Below are 17,035 nucleotides of genomic sequence, written 5' to 3'. Positions count from 1 at the left end.
ATAGGAACACTACCACAACAGCCTGTCTTTCATTTATTTGTGCATTTCTGACAAAGATTGTAAGTCAATGTAAAGGCCATTTTTGGATTCTCTTGAGTCTGAATTTCTGAAATTTGGAGAAAGTATCAGGTACAGGCTTTAAAATTCACTTGCTGTATCAAAAAATCATCTTAAACTCTCACAGTGTTTCTTTTCTGCTTCGTAGCAATGAATGAAATTTAAATACACAGATTAGCAAGGACATGGGAATCACAAGAAAACACTGATATACACAAAGCTACACATTTCTTTAATAAATCCTCAACTTGACATTCATTCATCTATTAATTCAGTCATTCATTCCCTTTGTGTATATTTAACAAACATTTGTTCAGCATCTATTCTGTGATATTCAGTGACTAGGTGCTGGGGGTGCAGGGTAAGTGGGGTAGACCTGATCTCCCCATCCCAGAGCTCATGTTCTAACAGGAAAGATGGAGGGTAAAGTTTAACAGATTCTTATAAGTGATGTGAGGGGGTAATTCTGGGCACAGTTCAGTTCAGTTCAGGCACTCAGTTGTGTCTGACTCTGCGACCCCACAGACTGCAGCATGCCAGGCTTCTCTGTCCATCACCAACTACCGGAGCTTGCTCAAACTCATGTCCATTGAGCTGGTGATGCCATCCAACCATCTCATCCTTTGTCATCCCCTTCTCCTCCTGCCTTCAATCTTTCCTAGAATCAGAGTCTTTTCTAGGGTCTTTTCTGGGTACAGTCACATGATTTATTCATCTAAAAAGGAATGTAATTCACACAGGCTTCCTTGAGAAAGTGATATTAAATTTGGTACTAGCATGATGAGTAAGAACTAGGCACATAAGAGGGGATAAAGTGGTCTGTGCAGCTCACTCACTGATGGTTGGATGAAAAAGATTTATTGTTAGAAGCTGATTAGTAGCAAACTGTTTAATATGGCTGTGTAATTCCCAAACTTTATACTCTTCTCCATAGTTTCTTATGGCTTGATTCAGCCTTATAGTTGCAATAACGGTCCCCATCATTCCCCTCTGCCTGAATGCACACTTTGCAATGTGCTTTAATAACTCCTTATCAAGTAGTCAGGTCTATTTCTTACCCCTTAAATCTGGGTTATCCTTGTTTCTTGTATTGACCAATAGAATGAGATGGAGGTGACTTTGTGTCAGTCATGAGCCTCAGCCTCAGGAGGCCATGAATGCTTCCAATCCTACCTCCACCATGAAAACAAGCCTGGACTAGCCCATTGGGAAATGGGCTACATATGGAAGAAAGCCAAAAGTCTTCAGCCTTCCGCCAGCCAACCCCCAGGCATGTGAGAAAGCATGGCATGAAACAGCAGAAACACTTATCTGACCCAGAGCTGATCAGGGATGCATGAGCGAGCCCAGCCCAGACCAGAAAAACCATCCAACTGATCCATAGCCTCAAGAACAAAACTCAGTGAGTGTCATTTTAAGTCACTGGGTTTGAGTACAGTGTGAACTCATGAAGTAACTGTAGCTGCCATGGTCTGTTTCAGTTTTGCTGATTTTCAGTCAAATGGAAATATTTAATTACTATTATTTGATTGCAGTATGCTTCTTGAAAACCCAAAAGTCACAGAAAAAAGTGAAAACCCACCCACCTTTTGCTTTACTGTTCCACTTTTCAAAGCTTCATTTTTTCATAAGTATACTTATTTATTTTAATTGATTGATGATTGCTTTACAATATTGGTTTGATTTCTGTCATGCATCAACATGAATTAACCATAGGTATACCTATATCCCCTACTTCTTAAATTTCTCTCCCACCTCCCACCTTTTCCCACCCCTCTAGGTTGTCCCAGAGCCCCAGTGTGAGTTCCCTGAGTCATACAGCAGATTCCCATTGGCTATCTATTTTACATATGGTAGCGCATATGCTTACATGCTACTCTCTCCATTCATCTCACCCTCTCCTTGCTGTCTCTAGCCCTTTCAAAGCATGAGTTTTAACTGTCAAGGTTGCATCACTGTTTGGGGCCTGTGTATAGATAGAAACTGTCATTTCTATTATTTTCATTGTTATTATGCAACAGGAACCACAAACCAGTTGGGTAGCATTCAAGCCTCATGGTGATTCTGGCTTCGCTGTAGGATATTGACTAACTTCCTGTTTGGCTCTGTATGAGCCGCAGGCAGCTGTAGGCTTCAGTGTCTATGACCCTCAAGGCTGCCATTCTGTACTGTCAGCTCAGGCAGCAGAGCTCAGTTCCCCACATCTGCTCTCCTTCCCAGTTCTAATTGGATGCCGGGTTATTTCCTCGGGGAACACTGGCCAAATCTGGTTGCTAGGTTCTGCTGGCTAATTTCACACTCCAGAGTTTAACGCTCCCTTTCTGAATTCTAGTAGTAAACACATAACAGAATTCTCATGTGGAGAGTCTTTGGAGAGTATAAGTCATATTCCCAGTCGTCCCACTTTCACTTCTCTGCGGAAAACTGTGACTTCTGGCTGCAAGAATTTGTGTTCTCCAGAGTAATGGTTTTATTTGTCTTTCTCCTGATACTGGTGATACAGCTTTGAGAAACAACCTGGACAGGAGAAGTTGGTCTTAACTATTGTAAACAACTCAAAAGTGTCTTTTTGGGGGTTCGAATGTGCAGTGGGCTAATTACAAAATGATAGAAGGTGATTATGCTCACATTCCAAGGCCAAAAGCTAAACCACAGAAGCAGAATTTGCAAAGGAGGTGATGGAAGTGAGTGTCCTTAACTGAACTCCTTTCTCTAGCCTAGGAAAAGGGCTAGAGGCTGGGAGGCTAGAAACCAGCTATTAGAGACTTTGAGATAGAGCGTGTGTGTGTGTGTGTGTGTGTGTGTGTGAGAGAGAGAGAGAGAGAGAGAGAGAGAGGCAGAGACATAGAGGGAGAGAGAGAGAGATGAATCTCCATTTCTTATAGATGAGAGATGAGAAAATTGTCTCCTCCAGTGAAAAATCAAGTGACTTTCATGGGGCCACCTGGAAAACTTGTTATTTTTTTCCAGTCATTGAAGGGACACCATTAAAGAAAAAAAAAGTACAAGAGGTTAGCTGAATAGCCTGTGACCACACAGCAGACAGCTTCCTAGCAAGTAACTCTTCAGCTACTGCTAATGGGTTAAAGATGCGTGCAAAGTGTATTTTCTGTGGACCAGATTAAACCATGGAGAGAAACCCATAGAGGTCGTTTAGGTCATGTGACTAGCCAGAATGGCAAGGCCTCTGCAGGACATGGCTCAAGGCCCATCCATAGGATGCCCACTGGGCAAACAGGAGATCTCAGGTGAGAGATGGCCAGCCATGTGGGCCTTTCAGGGTGCACTTGAAAGCACCCCATGAAGAGTATTCTCCTCTCGTTCCTTCCCTGCTACACCACGGTGTGAGGCACACCAGCTCATGCTAACACCAGGCAAGAAGGCTTTTCTTATCCCTTCACTTCCCCTCTTTCCTCCTACCTGAACCCTTGTGAAGGCAGACATAATGAGGGTGAATTTGGGGGCACTGGGGTTAGAACATTGTCAGGCAAAATGACAGTGTGTGCTGGAGCTGGCCAGAATGGACCAGGAGAGAAGCATCTACTTGAAACAAAGTTCAGAACTGTAATTAATGTAAGGAACTAGGCATTTAAATGACTATTTCAATAAGACTTTTGTGACTTGACAAAACCAAAGGATTTTAAGGTTCTTTATGTTAACAGCTAAATAGAAAAGTTAAGAAAAACAGAATCAGATGTAATTACAAAATTTTCTCTAAGATTATTATACATTCCATTTAGCCCAAGTTATGAAATTTCAGTTTATCATCTTTGTTGATTATCTGTGACCCATTAAAACAATGGGTTTCTCTGGTGGCTCAGATGGTAAAGAATCTGCCTGTAATGCAGGAGACGTGGGTTTGATTCCTGGGTTGGGAAGATACCCTGGAGTAGGAAATGGCAACACACTCCAGTATTCTTGCTGGAGAATTCCATGGACAGAGGAGCCTGTCAGGCTACAGTCCATGGGGTCACAAAGAGTCAGACACAGTTCAGTTCAGTTCAATTGCTCAGTTGTGTCCAACTCTTTCTGACCCCATGAACCGCAGCACGCCAGGCCTCCCTGTCCATCACCAATTCCCAGAGTCCACCCAAACCCATGTCCATTGAGTTGGTGATGCCCTCCAACCATCTCATCCTCTGTCGTCCCCTTCTCCTCCTGCCCTCAAACTTTCCCAGCAACAGGGTCTTTGCAAATGAGTCATTTCTTCGCATCAGGTGGCCAAAATACTGGGGTTTCAGCTTCAGCATCAGTCCTTCCACTGAACACCCAGAACTGTTCACCTTTAGGATGGACTGGTTGGATCTCCTTGCAGTCCAAGGGACTCTCAAGAGTCTTCTTCAACACCACAGTTCAAAAGCATCAATTCTTCCATGCTCAGCCTTCTTTATAGTCCGATTCTCACATCCATACATGACCACTGGAAAAACCATAGCCTTGACTAGACAGACCTTTGTTGGCAAAGTTATGTCTCTGCTTTTGAATATGCTGTCTAGGCTGGTCATAACTTTCCTTCCAAGGAGTACGCGTCTTTTAATTTCATGGCTGCAGTCACCATCTGCAGTGATTTTGGAGCCCAGAAAAATAATGTCAGCCACTGTTTTCACTGTTTCCCCATCTATTTGCCATGAAGTGATGGGACCAGATGCCATGATCTTCGTTTTCTGAATGTTGAGCTTTAAGCCAACTTTTTCACTCTCCTCTTTCACTTTCATCAAGAGGCTCTGTAGTTCTTCTTCACTTTCTGCCATAAGGGTGGTGTCATCTGCATATCTGAGGTGATTGATATTTCTCATTGCAATCTTGATTCCAGCTTGTACTTCCTCCAGTCCAGCGTTTCCCATGATGTACTCTGCTATAAGTTAAATAAGCAGGGTGACAATATACAGCCTTGACGTACTCCTTTTCCTATTTGAAACCAGTCTGTTGTTCCATGTCCAGTTCTAACTGTTGCTTCCTGACCTGCATCCAGGTTTCTCAAGAGGCAGGTCAGGTGGTCTGGTATTCCCGTCTCTTTCAGAATTTTCCATAGTTTATTGTGATCCACACAGTCAAAGGCTTTGGCATAGTCAATAAAGCAGAAATAGATGTTTTTCTGGAACTCTCTTGCTTTTGCCATGATCCAGTGGATGTTGGCAATTTGATCTCTGGTTCCTTTGCCTTTTCTAAAACCAGCTTGAACATCTGGAAGGTTACAGTTCATGTGTTGCTGAAGCCTGGCTTGGAGAATTTTAAGCATTACTTTACTAACATGTAGATAAGTGCAATTGTGCAGTAGTTTGAGCATTCTTTGACATTGCTTTCTTTGGGATTGGAATGAAAACTGACCTTTTCCAGTCCTGTGTCCACTGGTGAGTTTTCCAAATTTGCTGGCATATTGAGTGCAGCACTTTCACAGCATCATCTTTCAGGATTTGAAGTAGCTCAACTGGAATTCTGTCACCTCCACTAGCTTTGTTCATAGTGATGCTTCCTAAGGCCCACTTGACTTCACCTTCCAGGATGTCTGGCTCTAGGTGAGTGATCACACCATTGTGATTATCTGGGTCATGAAGATCTTTTTTGTACAGTTCTTCTGTGTATTCTCGCCACCTCTTCTTAATATCTTCTGCTTCTGTTAGGTCCCTACCATTTCTGTCCTTTATTGAGCCCATCTTTGCATGAAATGTTCCCTTGGTATCTCTAATTTTTTTAAAGAGGTCTCTAGTCTTTCCCATTCTATTGTTTTCCTCTATTTCTTTGCATTGATCACAACTGAATGATTAACACACATTTAAAATAGTGTTTTTATTTATATACCATGTGTTAACTTCTAAAATAAGTGCTATTTCATTTGATCTTCACAAACACTCTTACATCTACAGATTAGTGTTATGATCCAAGTTATTTGGGTGACCAAACTGCCGCTCAGGAGAAATCAATTAAACAGCCCAGACCCATCAGTAAGTGGTAGATTCAAATCAAGAATGGGATTTCAAGTTTCTGAATCATAGTACAGCTCCATTCCCATGACTGAATTAGGTTGTTTCCCCATATCCACCTCCATGTTCATAAGTTCATTTATTTATCTATGCATTCATTTATTCTTCTGTTTTTCCAGTATAAGGTTCCCAGGCACTGAGCGTGAGCCAGTGAGGGAGACTGCTATTAATCACAGAAGTTAAATATGTAATTACGATCTGTGACAGAAGTCACCAAAGAAAATGACACCACACTCCCTCTGAAGTCGCAGGGCCTCCTGGTCTCTGAGGAGCTAAGATCTAGTGTGATTTAGGAGAGAAACTAATCCAGGGAGAGGACCCAGGAGGTGTAACAACTCTGGAACTTGGGGGCATGTGTGAGAGAGTGGCCAAGGGCAGCTGCCTGACGGTGTGAGGCTGAGGTGACCACGTCAGTGATTCAAGTCTTACCTTAAAGTTCCAGGAAGCCGTTTATGGATTTTAAACTCCTGGAATTATAAACTCAGGGATCAGATTTACAAAGTCAGCTAATGTATTTTCATCCTAAACCAAGGGGAACCTAATTATGAAGATAAATACACTGCCCCCAAACAACCTGCCTTATCAATTCAAATAAGTGTTTTCTCTTCTCTAGCCCGTGAAATCTCTTGTTCTTCTGACTAACTCAGAGTTGTTCGTAACTGTTTGTTTTGCTATATCTAAGCATTAACTCTCAAGCACCTGAGCCACTGTGTCACGTGTATTTTTTTTTTTTTTTTGCTAATAAAATAGCAACATGATCTGTCCTTGTCTTTCTTTGGTTCAGCCATTTACTCATCCAGCAGGCTTGTGAGAATACCTGTTTTTGAACAGCACCCTATAAGGTGGTGTCAAGTGACCTCTGCCTTCAAGGAGCCTATGCTAGCCTATGATGGTGCTTGAGTTTTTACAAGAGGGCATCACTGTCCCAGATTCAGAACAAAAAGACCCTGGACTTTGTTTTTCAGTGGTTTGTAAGGATTTCCCTAAAGTACTTACATTCTTTTTCTCATTTTTTTTCCTAGCAAGATGACTTGTTATAGTTATAAGGCGATGGCACCCCACTCCAGTACTCTTGCCTGGAAAATCCCATGGACGGAGGAGCTGGGTAGGCTGCAGTCCATGGGGTCGCTACGAGTCAGACACGACTGAGTGACTTCAATTCACTTCACTTCACTTACATTCTTTTTCTAATTTTTTTCCTAGCAAGATGACTTGTTAAAGCTATGGGAACAGTTCTGGAGTCAAGCAATTTGATGATATTAACTGGTATGTGTGTGTGTGTGTGTGTGTGTGTGTGTGTGTGTGTGTGTATGTGTCTATCTATAGCTACTTACAGATTTTAAACTTGAGTTTTATGTGGTCTGATTTGCAGTCAGCTAGCTTATTATCATATTTTGTACATAACCATGTGACTACACACACATATACACACATAAAGTTCCCTTAAACCTGATTTCTAATAAACGCCATGCATAGACTGTGGCAATGCATATCATAGAGATACCTAGGGAGCTGCTAGAAAAAATCCAATTTGATAGTAGTTCACTTTTGTTAGAGAAATTCTGAATTTCTACCTACTCTCTGTTTGATTCTCTTGGGGAAAAAAAGTCATTTATCCGGCATAATTCAGAGAATGCAGAAGGTACCTTCACCTTACTCGCCCCTCAGCAGGTTAACCCTGTTTGAGCATCATGATGACACTATGCTTGAGTTCTGACTGCAGCGCCAGCTCCTGGGGTCTTTCACTGCAGGAAACCTGCCCCACCCTGTGCCCCCTTGGGGAGAAGTGGCTCTGACATCGCTCCTGGTTGACAGTTGGCTTTCTCTGGAAAAGCGCTGTGGGCACAGCACACCACCAGTTTTCACAAAGCATGTTCTTCCTGCATCTGTGAAATGCCTTAAGAGACGTGACAGAAAAGAAGGTTCTGTCTGACTTATGCTGGTAGTGTACAGAAACTAGTTCTGGGAGCTTGTAGGCACACCAGAATACGTAGCAAACTGCGTTTGCACTGCCATCTCCTGTCCAAGTCAGGCATTGCAGTTTTCCCCATCATGAGTTTTTTTTTTTTTTTTTAAGTTAAATTCAACTATAATATGGCCGATACAATTTTTTGCCTCTTTCGTTAGAGTCTTGGGAAAGATGCAGCAATGGAAGAACACGTTTTCTCAGAACTTGGAGAGATACACAAAGAAGTCATCTTTCTTTAAAATATGGTGTAATGCTTCCTTTAATAAATACTGCATGAGTCCTTATCAGGGATTAGTTTTCCTGTTGCTCAGGTGGAGAATGAGATGGGCATGGCTCCTGTCCTCACAAAGCATTCAGTTTAGTAGAAAAGGAGATGGAAGGAGCGAGAAGGAACAAGTGTGCAGGCAGAGAGAGCAGCATGACTAAAATTCGAGAGTAAGGGAACACATGGGCCTTTAGGAGAATTTAATACAATGTGACAGGTGCAAGGTTGCAGGTGAGGCTGGCTATGTAAGCTGAGCCATGTGTACCATTGAGAGGAAGCAGTTTAGACTTCTTTATATTATAAAGAGAGGAACTGAAAGATCATATGTGCTTTAAACAATAAAATAAAAACAGCTAACATTTATTGAGATTTTATGACATGTTGGCCACTATGGTGAAATCTGCAATTATTATATTATTTAATTCCCAAAATAATCTTCTGAAGCAGCTACCTTTATTTCTCCCATTTTACCTGTGAACAAATGGAAGCTTAGCGATGTCAAGCAAATTGTCCATAGTCATTCAGCTAGTCAGTGATGAGAGCTTAGCATCACTGGTAATACATCTTTCCCAAGAGCTCCAGCAGAAGTATGAAGGCAACTCTCATTGGCTGCCTTGGGTCACATGTTCAACCCTGAGCCCGTCAGTGAAGCAAGGTGATAGAATGATTGATTGGACAGGAAAGAATCAGGTGGCCACTTCTGGAGCTGAAGTTGAGGTCAGCCCCTAATAGGGAACCATGAAATTTGAGATTACTGATGGTTGTGTTCTCCAAAGGGAATTCATACTATTCCAGAAGAAAGAATAAGTGGATTCTAGATAGGTGAAAATGACAGATGACCTTCATACCTCCTCAATTTTATTTTTAAATACTTATTTTTTTTAATGTTTAACCATTTACTGCCAAAGCTTTCACCAACAATTTTACAAATGTTAGCACATAGCACACTTGAATTATGCATAATCCTACCAACACTGATACAGAAATTAAGCACAGAAGTGTTTCAGTTCTTCTGGATCTCTCCATGTATAGGTGTTATTAAACTTTGTTTGACAATAACTATCTAAATAAATAAGTAATAAAGCATGAAAAGCAAATCAAAAGGAGGAGTAAAAGAAGTGACTTTAGTAAACTAACTCACCATCAATCAAGAGTATTTTTGAGGTCATTTCAATGATTCCAACAGATTTAATTTATGAACATCCAAGAATCAGTGAACCTTGGCAATGCTTCTTATTATAAGTGATGAAAAAGCACCCTGAGAATTTGGATGGCTTCCCTCAGGTCTCACAGGATGGTAATAGCATTTCTTAGACATTGCTGTCGAGATTTTTCTAGGGCAGCATTTTACAACTAGTGATTCCCAAATCCTCTGGAGTTTTCAAAGGTTTCCCCGTTTCTTGTGCTTCCACATGATATTTTCCACTGTTTCAAATTTTTGTTTTTCAAATACTCAAATGGATGATTAATTGGATAATAAAATGACCCTCTTAAGAGAACTCTTTGGGGGTTCAGAGTCCATAGGAACAACAGTGCTTAAAGTCATCATTCTCAGAACCCTTTACGTTCTTCAAAGTTATTGAGAACCCCAAAGAGCTTTCCTTTATCTGGGTTACGTCTACTATTTCTCATGATAGAAATTAAAATTGAGAATTAAAAATTATCTGTTCATTCAAATAGTAAACCCATTACACATTAACATAAAATTTTTTGTCATGAAAAGTGATACTGTTTTCCAAAATCGAAACAGATGTTTAGAAGACTGACATTTTTTTACATTTTTACAAATCTCTCTGATGTCTGACTCAGTAGAACATAGGATTTCATCTACGTTGGATTCAGTCTGTTGTGATATGTTGCTTTAGTTAAAAGATATCAAGGGAATCTAGACTTAAACATATGTGAAAGAGGAGGGATATTTTAATAGCATTTTCATATAATTGTGGCTATTCTTCTTTAATGCTTTCCCAAAATTCAACAAACAACAGTTTGGTTAAGGTTAGCTACATATCAATAAACTCATTATGCTGTTACATTTAAATACCTTGGTCTATCTTAGACTTAAGTGTATCTTTATTGGTGAGTGATTTATAACATAGGGCTTTTACAAAATGTGTCATGCAAATCTTCCATAGGTTGACACATTTTGTTATAAAAAATCAAAAGCAACACGTTCATTAATATAGCCACTGCTCTGCTAAGAAAAGCCTTTAAGTATAAGGGTTCTGTCAAGCTCAGAGTGAGAAATACAAGTGTTTGAAAAGTTTACTTTTTGCTTAAAAGCTCAAATACATCATTGTCAACACATACTGCCAGTTGTCTTCCTTAAAGCAATAAGCTAACTTCATTCATTTTTTTGAGATGTCTGCCAAATACGAAAGTGTATGTGGCAGTGGAAAAAATGCATAATTACTAGTACAATTTGGTGCTATTAATGTTCTCCTGTGTCAGCAGACTTATCCAACCTTGTTTTTGTACTTTCAGTGTGTTTGTCAACACAGTAGAGAAGACCAAATAATGTCTTAGTATTTTCATGAAAGCAGTTTTTACCTTATGCTGTCCACCTCCTCAAAGGGTGTTAGAGCCCTTCAGAAGTTCTGCTATAGAGTGAATAAACATAACCACTGCTGGAGATCAGATTGAAGTCCCTGCCATGGGGATGTCAATGTAGAGTCTTACAGTCATCTTTTTTTTTTTTTAATTGGGGTAGAGGTAATGTTGAGTTAGTTTCTACTGTACAATGAAGTGAATTAGCTATTTGTCCACGTATATCCCCTCCCTCTTGGTCCTCCCTACCATCAGCCCCCTATCCCGCCCCTCTAGGTCATCACAGGACACCAAACTGAGCTCCCTGTGTTTTATAGCAGGTTCTCACAAGCTAACTATTTTACACACGGTAGTGTGTATATGCCAGTCCCAATTTCCCAAGTCACCCCATGTTCTAAGACACATATTGTTTAGTTTATGTCTGTAACAGACAGTGTATTTTCGGTGGAATCATAAGAACATTGTATTTATATATAAAAATAGCTTTGCATTTATACGTATAAATATAAGAACATTGCATTTATATGTAAAAAGAGCATTGTATTTATAGTAAAACATGCTACAAGACCACGGACAATTTCAGTATCTGGTCACCCTCTGTTGCAGGATATTTGCTCTTTCAGTTCAGTTCAGTTCAGTAACTCAGTCATGTCCGACTCTTTGCAACCCCATGAACTGCAGCACGCCAGGCCTCCCTGTCCATCACCAACTCCCGCAGTTCACTCAAACTCATGTGCCTCGAGTCAGTGATGCCATCCAGCCATCTCATCTTCTGTCGTCCCTTTCTCCTCCTGCCCCTAATCCCTCCCAGCATCAGAGTCCTTTCCAATGAGTCAACTCTTCTCATGAGGTGGCCAAAGTACTGGAGTTTCAGCTTTAGCATCAGTCCTTCCAAAGAACACCCAGGACTGATCTCCTTTAGAATGGGCTGGTTGGATCTCCTTGCAGTCCAAAGGACTCTCAAGAGTCTTCTCCAACACCTCAGTTCAAAAACATCAATTCTTCGGCGCTCAGCTTTCTTCACAGTCCAACTTTCACATCCATACATGACCACTGGAAAAACCACAGCCTTGACTAGATGGATGTATAAAGAAGAATCACTAGTTTGATGTCCAGTTTTGATTGTCATTTACATTAATAAGGTGAGTGATACACAAAAATTCAAGCCTGGAATTTCTTTCTTTTTGTTATTTAGAAGTAATATATCACATATTATATAAATACATGAAGTTATTTATGCCATGCATTCATTCCTAATATCAGAGGATGAAAGAGTTTTGTTCTATTTTTTGTTTGTTTACCCTATTTTTGACATCATAACATGAAGTTAAATTTTTATTCCCATGGTAATAGTTGATCCTGTATATCAAATGCCTTTTCCTCTATTTCTTGGCAGATGAATTTTTATGTAATAATTTTTAAGATAGTGAATTAGCATATATTACTTGTTAAATAGATAAAATGTGTTCCTTTATAAACATATATTTTAATTCTCTTTTATGTGGAATCAAGTATCTTTTTTTTTTTAAAGCACACTCTCATATTCAGCTAGGGTGATGAAGATCTTAAGGGCATTTCAGAAACCATGTGTTTTAATAAAAGAGGCTGTCAAATTTAAAAAGCTGTTAATGCTACAGTATGCCATGTTGCCATGTAAGAAACTAACCATGCATTACAGCATTGGGGGCATCCCTGTGTATGAGCAGTGTGATTTAAGTTCTCTCTGCATAATAAAGTGGAAGCAAGGGAAAGCCCAGCCCTCAGATACTCAGAAGGAATACAACGGGTATTCTAACCCAAAGTGCATGGGATTCTCTTTCTCCTATATGCAATGGATTCTTTACTTTTCTACTTTTGACATTGGATCATATATTTTATCCGTCAGGTTGCCACCTCACGTTTATCTATGTTTTAGATCTTTACCAAAATTCCAGTATTCCCAAGGAGAATCACCAATTACTCCAGCATCAATAGTTTTACTGTCTGACCCTTCAGATAACACTAGAATTTGGTCCATAACTAAAGGATGCTAGGAGTCATTCAATACTATATGAATGCTTGCTTAGAGGAATGCCCCCAATGGAGATGGAGAGAGAGAAGTATGTCGACTCCCAGGATAGAGTTTTACATTTGATTTTCTTTCTCCACAGTCACAAAATGATCACATAATTGATCAGATTTGTTTCATCTTTCAGCATCATCGTGACAGTGCCTGGGTCTGTGGGCCCATGGTTCTCACGGATCTACACAAATGCTGTTGTTCAGTCACTAAGTCAAGTCTTACCCTTTGTGATTGCATGGACTGTAGGATGCCAGGCTCCTCTGTCCTTCACTGTCTCCCAGAGTTTACTCAAATTCACATCCATTGAATCAGTAATACTATCTAACCATCTCATCCTCTGCCACCCACTGCTTTTGCCTTCAGTCTTTCCCAGAATCAGGGTCTTTTCCAATGAGTTGGCTCTTTGCATCAGGTGGCCAAAGTATTAGAGTTTCAGCTTTAGCATCAACACTTCCAATGAATATTCAGGGTTGATTTCCCTTAGGATTGGCTGGTTTGATCTCCTTCCTGTCCAAGGGACTCTCAAGAGTCTTCTCCAGCACCATAGTTCAAAAGCATCAATTCTTCAGCTCTCAGCTTTCTTTATGGTCCAACTCTCACATCCATACATGAGTACTGGAAAAACCATAGCTTTGACTATACAGACCTTGGTCATCAAAGTGATGTCTCTGCTTTTTAATATGTTAAGTTTGCCATAGCTTTCCTTTCAAGAAGCAAGTCTCTTTTAACTTCATGGCTGCAAATATTTGATACTTAAAAAAATAGTAGCACCAGAATTCCAAATGAAACTGCCACATTAACATGAATGAATATCTAATTAAATCAATACAAAATGTAACATTAGGTCAATTTAATTAATTGTTAAGTTTAACATTAAAACAGTTTCATTACACCTGAAAATAAATTCCAGATTAGATTGTCTAATTCTATAAAGATTCCTGAGTGTGCATGATTACTGTCTGGAAATCATAGCCAATCATGAATTAATTGGATTATTCACAGTCCAGTAATTTCAAAGAAAATTATAAAAATGTATTCCAATTTTATATAATAAAATTTACATTTAATGTAGGACATGAGGGCATCAGATATGTTTGCTATGATGTGTGATGGAAGCTTGAAAACAAAACATTTGAAATCTGTGAAGGTTTTAGCATAGTCCTGGCAAAACTGTGCCTTTATTACTCAGGCATCAGTTTATCTCAAATAGCAAATGTGTTATTTAAAAAAAAAAAATGCCTTCCCCAGAAATGAAAATAGAGTTTGCAATCAGCATACCTTGGTGTATTAAATAAAAGGCTTTTCTGTGACCTCCATGTAGCACGAAGTCGTCGATTAGAAACTTTGAGCAGTGTGATTGACTAGGGAAAATCATGATATGCCTCTGCCAGTAGAGAAAAGTATTGTGTACTGAAAAAATAAAACAAGATGGAGAAAAAAATATGTCTCCCCAGAATTTGACTGATCTTATTTTTTTGACGCTAGATGAAAGTGTTTTCTTTAGTGAAAATGCACTAATCTCTTATTGCTGTGTAGATCCAGAGGTTGAGAACAGTCATTTGTCTTTTCTTTCTGAAAGCAAAGAGAACTTCAGTGTTCATACTCGTAGCTGTGGATGCCTTGGGGATTCTCCTGTAACAACACCAAGGAACATAATCCTGAACAGAAATTAAATTCAGCCTAAAGGGAAGATGAAAAATGATGGAGAAATTTCCATCCTTTAAAAATACAATGAAAGATTGTATTCAATAAGAATAAAAAGAAATATACTAGTTCTTTCTTCTTAAGTAACAAAGTCCAGTTGGCACTTCCTTAATAAAATCATAAGGTGATGATGAATTACTAGCCTGGAAACATCACAGAATAATATCTTGATAGTTTATTTTAAGAAGTTAAAGTTAATGTCTTCTTTCTCCTTCCTTCCTCCATCCCTCTCACTTTCTCACCGTTGCCTTCCTTCCTTCTTCCTTTTTTCCATTTTCCTCCTCCATTCTTTCTGTCTCTGTATCTCCCCCTCCTCATTCTTTCTCGTTTTTTTCATACTTGACCTTCACTAAAATTGCACAAATAACATCAACTTTTACCTCTAGGTTTTTGGTAGCTTATTACACAAAGACAGGTTTTTCCTTAAGTGTACAAAGAATAAGTAATTTCTAGCTCATAATGAATCTCTTAATGCAATGAGTTATTTTTTTTTAAGAGGAGGAAAGCCACATCTTAGATCTCTTTTGAGGCATAGCTCCATTGTTTGTGGTCCTCTAAAGCCTTGGCAATTTTTTATATTAACAAAGTTTAGGATGAAAACATATTGTTTTCAGTACTATAGATCCTAAGCCCCACTGTTTAAGACTTAAAGCATAGTGTATTTTCAAAGGTGAGTGAACTGGACAATTTAACTTCGATATCATAGCTCTGCTGCTGCTGCTATGGTGCTTCAGTCGTGTCCGACTCTGTGAGACTCCATAGACAGCAGCCCACCAGGCTCCCCCATCCCCAGAATTCTCCAGGCAAGAACACTGGAGTGGGTTGCCATTTCCTTCTCCAATGCGTGAAAGTGAAAAGTGAAAGTGAAATCTCTCAGTTGTGTCCGAATCTTCGTAACCTCATGGACTGCAGCCTACCAGGCTCCTCCATCCATGGGATTTTCCAGGCAAGAATCTCTAAGAGACTCAGTTATAAAAACAGTATCTTTTCTAGGATTTTCAAGACTTTTTCAGAACTTTCTTTGGCAAAACAAAACAAAACAAAACAAATCAAAACCTTGGTGGTTCCAAGATCATAATGGTTTGTTTCACCAACCTGGTCTCACAAACAGCATAATAGATTGCAAATGTATTTAAGTGAAGGACCAGGTGAAATGGAAAACAAGAGTGAAATGAGTATGCTAAAGATAAACCCAAAACTTAGAATAAACAAAATTGTCCCTATGACATGATACCATTAAGCAACAATGGAGTATGTATATGTGTGTGTGTGTGTGTGTGTGTGTGTGTGTGTGTGTGTAAACACAGAAATGTGTTCATTGTCTGTATATGCATGCATGCATAATGAATTTATAAGTAGTCATCTCAGCCTGTCACTGCCACTGCAGGTGAAGTCATAACCCATATGAACCATGTTGGGAATGGACTTTAAAGCCACAGAATGGCTGGCCGGTAAGGGAAGCCACCATGTGTGATGACTGGTTTATGGCTAAACTGCAGTCCCTAAAGGGGTGGTGGATGAACCAAGACACGATTTGGACCACTGTCCAATAAGGGTAAGGCAAGGCCTTTCTGGGTCATGATAAAATTGGGAGTTTGCTTGGATTTTGGTAAGTCTCAGCCTGTGCATTAGAGATATCAGCGTCTATGCTTGAAAGATGCTGATTAAGTCGGAGTCTGACTGGAAACCTAGCAGGGGAAATTAATCCGTAGGTACGTCAGGTAATATGAAAGGGATGGGATTGTGTCACTCATCGGATAATCTCTTCAACATACACTTTAAAGGAAACTCATAGTAAAAAATATTATTTGTTATCCTTTTCAAGGAAAAAAAAAATGTTTAATTTTTTTCATGTACCTAAATGTGTTAATGCCATAAATGGATATATGGAAATATTGGCTCATTATAAAAACATGTCAACCAGGATTCCAATAGATGCTTTACCTTTATCTTTATTTTATATGATAAAAGATGATTCCTTAAGACATGCAAGGACTAATGACTCCTGGGAAGTTAAGTTCATTTATAAGTTAGAGAGATAGTTTATGTCAACGTGGGGTACATTTAGATTTGAACACTCATATTTTTAAGAGCGGGTGTGTAGGTACTAGAATCACTTGCATAATACCCTCAAATATGTCTGAAAATTAGTGTCCTCTGTAGACCATTCTGCACTTCTTGGATGACGGGTACTCTTTCCATCCCCCAAACTAATCTCCAGAGTATCCTGACAATGACCTAAGTGGTCAATCTAGGTTCCTTAAATAAAGGAAGAGTCAGGAGAAGCCTTTTTAATTTTGAAAAACAATATTATTATGAAAGATTGCAAAGGTCTTAGAAGTATCTATAAACTTAAAAGCAAATGAATTTAAATTAGGGAAATGATACGTTGAAAACATTGTATCATGAAAATAACCAGAACAAGACAACTTGAAAATCAGAAAGCTAGA

General features: G+C 39.4%; 1 protein-coding gene across 1 annotated transcript in view; it reads left to right on the top strand.

Moving 5' to 3' along the window:
* Window positions 1–17,035, top strand: part of NYAP2 (neuronal tyrosine-phosphorylated phosphoinositide-3-kinase adaptor 2) — a 308,670-nt gene that overhangs the window by 234,792 nt on the left and 56,843 nt on the right. The window lies entirely within an intron of this gene.

Source organism: Oryx dammah, unplaced genomic scaffold (assembly GCF_014754425.2).
Source record: "Oryx dammah isolate SB20612 unplaced genomic scaffold, SCBI_Odam_1.1 HiC_scaffold_27, whole genome shotgun sequence".
Classification (NCBI taxonomy): Eukaryota; Metazoa; Chordata; class Mammalia; order Artiodactyla; family Bovidae; genus Oryx; species Oryx dammah.
Note: the sequence above shows the minus strand (reverse complement) of the source record. Positions and strands in the feature narration are given on the sequence as shown.